Source organism: Glycine max, chromosome 6 (assembly GCF_000004515.6).
Source record: "Glycine max cultivar Williams 82 chromosome 6, Glycine_max_v4.0, whole genome shotgun sequence".
NCBI classification, from domain to species: Eukaryota; Viridiplantae; Streptophyta; class Magnoliopsida; order Fabales; family Fabaceae; genus Glycine; species Glycine max.
In genome coordinates, this window is record NC_038242.2 from 29,232,238 (window position 1) to 29,237,843 (window position 5,606).

Genomic DNA, 5,606 nt, shown 5'->3' on the forward strand with positions numbered 1-5,606 from the left:
ATGATGGGCTCATGCAAATCCTTGCAGTATAGATGATCCTCCATCATCGGCTTCCAATATCAGTAGTTGTTAGCCGTGAGCTTGAACATGTCTCCCTCATGAGCGACGTTATCCTCCATCTTGAACTGCATGAGCTAATGACGGCTCCGGATGAACCTGGCTCTTGATACCACTATTGGGAAAACTCGAAATTTCCCGCTTCGTGAAGTTAAGATAGGCACTTAGTAATTAAAGGTAGTAATGGGAGCACACAATTATAATTCTCCAATGTGAAGATTCTTCCACTATACAAAAGAAAGGTAGGGTTACAAGGATGTGTTTACAAAATTAACTCACTCTACAGTGACTCACTCATGCTTGAGGATAGAGACTTCCCAAGCTATTTAACTTCTTTCTCAAAGAGGCTCTCTAACTTTCTAGCTTTCTCACTCTAAGAAGTGGATTCACTCTTGTCTTGGATGGTGTCTTCTCTAGCCTAATGCCATATTTCTTGTAATAGGCTTCAAAGGGACCTCTATACTCACCTCCATTGTCAGATCGTATGTTCTTGATCTTTCTTCCAATCTCACGCTCCACTAGAGCATGGAATTATTTGAAGGTGTCAAGCACTTGATCCTTTGATTTTAACAAGTGCAACCACACCTTCCTTGAATGGTCATCAATGAAGGTGACAAAGTACAATGCACCACCAATGAATCTCTCGGACATTGAACACACATCGGTGTGTACAAGGTCAAGAATGTTCTTTCTCCTTGTGGGCGGAGAAGATCTTTTGAAAACAACTCTGTGTTGTTTTCCAGCTAAACAATGAGCACAAGGATCAAGTGGCTTACCTTTCCCGTTAGGGAGGAGATATTTCCGAGCTAGCATGCGAAAACCCTTCTCACTGATATGCCCAAGTCGTTTATGCCATACTTGCATATCAACAAGATTGAATAGTGTTTTTAGAAATTTTAATCTTTTCTTGTATCAAAAACACACTTTATTGTTAGATACAAGTTTTAGTAAAAATAGATAAAAGATGTTGAGAAAATTTTGATCAAATGATGTATGAAAATTGTTTATTGTTTCCTGTTTTGTTGTATTTGTATTGCCAGGAAAATATCCATGCAAGAGCAAAACTGGAAAAATATTTGAGGTCAACTGGAATTCTTGATTCCTCAAAATTGAAAAGCTTTTTGAACTGAGCAAATCCTTGTTGAACCTGTTCAAGAAAAAATTCTAAAATTGGTCCAAAAAAGTCCCACCATTGAAGGAACTAGTTTGGAAAATTGTGCACCGTGTTAGTCTTGAAATAGATCAACCACGAGTGCTTGTATTTGTTGTTTTGATGCCAAAAATATTTGGTCCAGGCATCCATATAGTCCCAATAAGTATAACCGATTGGGTCAAAAGGTTTAGCATTTTTTTTGTACTCATTCAAATTGGTTCCAAAATGTCTGGGTTGTAAAACCTTTAAAATTTGGATTGTTGAATGGGTGTTCAGAAGAGGGTCATTTAGGTCTTTGAAATGTTTAATAGATACTAAGTTTGAATATATTAAAATGAACTCATAAAATGTTCTTGTTTTATTTTTGCCTATTGGTTTGAAATGGAATTCAGGAGGGAAGACCTTTGTTGTGGCTTTAAAGGAATTATTGTCCCAATAATCCGGTTCCATCTACAAAACAGCTGAAAATTTGTTCGTGTAAATATAATTATTAGAAGGTTTTGGGGTTGGTGTTTCTATTGAGGTTATTATCTATTTCCCCTTCTGAGTACTGCAGATAAATTTTGAATCTTAGGTTTTTTGGATCAGGGTTTTGAGATCTATTTTAGATTCATCATCTGATTCAGAGGCTATGTCAGCCCGGGTTTTCTTTGGAAGTTTGGTTAGGCCAATTTCTTGAAGGGACAATAGTGTTTTGATTGGAATGACATAGTTTTCTTTGGTTTGTTTTCGAATTTGGGGTTTTGAAGGATCCTAAGTGGATGACTTAGATTTGATTTCAACAAGTTGGATAGATGACCTTTCTTGTTGTTTTGATTTTTGGGTGGAAGACCCAGATTGGGTAGATGACCCCAATTTTGAAGGTGACACCTTTTTTGAAGATGGCTCTGGTAGAGCCAGTTTGAATCCTTTGCCACGTCCTCTTCCTCCTCGTAAGGAGGGAATGCTTGCCTTAGGAAGCATGATTGTAAGAATTCATGGGTAAGATAGTCAGGGAGAGAGTTTGAAGTTCCTTGAGATACTCAATCTTGAAATAAAAAACACTTAAAATTTCTTGCCATTTAGCAAAAATTTGGTTTCAAGCAAGATTTTTAACATTTTTTTGTAAAATTTCTTTGGCTGGTCTGCAATCAACCTGAACAAGAAACTTTTGATTTAATAAGTCATATTGAAATTTGGAGATGCACAAAATAATTGCTAAAACTTCTTTTTTAACAGTTGCATATTTTGTTGTGCAGAATTCCAATGCTTTGATGTATATTGAATGACATTTTCTTAGGTATTGACTCTTTGTTTGAGGATACCACCATAACCTATGTCAGAGGCATCTGTTTCAACAATTTTGAATGCCTACAGAATTGGGAGATACAGATATTTTATGGTTTGAACTTTGAGCTTGATATCCTTGACTACCTGGGTGTGAATATCAAACCAAGGAGGAGGATTCTTTCTTAACCTATTGTATAGGGGTTTTACAATGTTGTTCAACTACGACACAAACTCATCAACATAATTCAATGTTGTTCAAGTACGGCACAAACTCACTAACATAATTCAGACACCCTAAAATCTTTGTAATTGGGTTTTGTCTAAGATTTGATTCGGGAATTTGTTGGCAAACTTGATTGACTTATTTATAGGTATAATTGTTCCCTAGTGGATATTGTGACCAAGGAATCTAATTTTTGTTTGGAAAAGATTGATTTTGGTTTGAGACACTGGAAGACCATTTTGTTTGATAATATTGATGAAGGTATGCAGGTGTTTGAAATAATGATCAATGGTTTGAGAAAATATTAACACGTCATCAATGTAAACAATGGTAAATTTTGAATAAGGATTGAAGATATCATTCATCATTTTTCGAAATTTTGAAGGGGCATTCTTTAGACCGAATGATATAACATTCTACTCATATTGCCCAAAAGGGACTATGAAGGCAGTTTTGTACCTATCAGTTTCCTTTATCTGAATTTGCCAATAACCTGACTTCATGTCAAATTTTGAAAAGATTTTTGCAGAGTTCAACCTATTGAGTAAGTCCTTCTAGTTTAGAATAGGATACCTAATCCATTGTAAGGCTTGGTTCAAAGGTTTGTAATTGATGTCTAGTCGGGGTGTTCCGTGTTCAAGTTCTGATTGCTTATTGACATAGAAAGCAACATAAGACCAAGAGCTTTTGCTCTCCCTAATTAATCCTTTATCAAGAAGATCCTTGATTTCCTTTTGACAATATTAAAAAAGTTCTTCATTCATCTGTATTGTTCTGGCTTTTGTAGGAATATGTTTTCCCCTAAAGTCTTTCTCATAAAGGAGGTTGACTATATGCTTCTTCCGATTCCAAAATGCATATGGCAAATTGGAACACATCGTTGATTGGATATGTTTTAACAGAGAATGTATTTTTTCTTTCATTTGAGGTTTTTCCAATTGGGTTTGGATATTGTTAAAGGAAACTTCATCCTTCAAGAAATTGATCTGGTTGATCTTCTTTTTTATGAGGTTTATGTTTTTTGTAATTGGTTTGGTGGAGAAATCAAAGGTAATTTTCTTTCCCAAGTGCCAAGTGGTTATTCCTTCCTTGGATATCTGGAGAGGGAATAGAGCTTTGATAAAGGGTGTTCCTAGGATAACTTCGTTCTTATAGAACTTCTGGATTTTAACCTTGTTGATTAATCCCATGAAGATTTCATCATCTTGACATTCATCTTCTTCTCCTTTAATTTCATTGTCTGAATTACTATGTTCTTCAAATTGAGATAGAATGATCTGATGAATGTCTTGTTGTTTCCTGAGCTCTTTAACTTCTTGCTTAAGGTTCTTAATCTTAGTTTGAAGATCTTGGATAGTGGTTGGTTTGACAAGAGTATTTTCCAATCTTTTGAGCATATTACTAACATTAAATTTGGTGTTAGTAATAAATTCTTTTTGTTTGGGTTTAGCTTCCAAAGATTTCTTAAGTTTATTCAAGAAAACCTTATTTTCCTGAGGGTCATGTATGGAATTTATTGCTTCAAACAAAATATCCTGCTCTTTTGTCAAAGTGTTGACCTCTTGGATCTCGTCATCTTCCAAAGACGATACTTGATCATCTTGTTGGATTTGGTTGAGGTTTTCCTCTGAAGATACTTTTTCTTCTAAGGTTTCAATGAGCATATTATTAAACTACTCTTCTATGGATGGCTCCAAGTTGAGGTTTCTTAGTTTCTTCTTCAACTTGCAATATTTGCTTATGTGGCCTTGTTTTCAACAATTGTAGCAACCTACTTTGGTCCTGGGCTTGTAGTCAGTTTCGGAATGTTGGTCTCCTTGCTGGTTGAAGGTTTATCCGAGTATTTTCTACTTGAAATTCTCTTTTTAGAAACAGATTTGTTCTTTTGAAACTCCTTTTTGGGGTTTTGTTTCTTCTTTTGCTTTGGACAAGCTAACAATCCAAATTGTTCACAGAAAGTCCCTAAATCTCTTTTGTTCTGGGCTTTCTCCTTGGCCAGTTGTCTTTGGATTTTGTCATCTTGACAAATTTTGAGAGCTACCTTTTGGATATAGGAAATAAGTTATCCATAAATCAAGCTATCATATGGAATATCTCCATTAGCAGATTGGCTATGGATTTTGTCTCTAACCTTATCTCCGAATGATCTTGGAAGACCGACTAGGAATTTCTCTTTCCAGAAAGGTTGTTGGCTATCTTCTCTAGTGTAAACTCTAGTCAGTAAGGTATCTCTATACCATCTCTGCTAAAGTCCTACACTTAAGGTTGGATAGTAATTTTGCTGACCTATCTTTCCATAATGTTGGGTCACCAATGAAATGTTGGGAGATTGAAAAAATAAGGGTATTGACAGCATCAAGGATCCCTTCATTATTGTCATTTGTAATGATTTTCCCATTAAGACATGTCTTAACAGCGCTGTAAATCCTTGATTTTTCATCATTAGTGAGATAATTATCCCACCATCATTTTAGCTGACCAAAAAATCCTGCAACAAGAATGTCAACAATTGTTTCTTCTGAACAATCATGGAATGCCTGGTATGTTGTAGCCACCATTGTCATATGTTGTAGGGTATTCATGATGTTGTATTCTGTTTGAACATCTATGTTCCATTCATAGATGTTATTTGCACTGGAAATTTTGAAGTTTCTTTCACCTCTTTCTTATAGTAGGAGGCCAGGGGCGGTTGGTCTTTGGTAATAAAGCTTGGAATGTGTTTTCCAATGTTTGGTGTTAATCGAATTGATTTCCTTTTCAGACACTAAACCTTCTTTAGACGCTTGTTATGAAGTTTTGTCACTGTCCATGTCAATGACATTAATTAGCTTGGAGGTTTGTCTAGTTCTCATTTTGGATGATTCTTTTGATGGTTGAGGGGTTTCAGGGGTGGTCTTAAGTAAA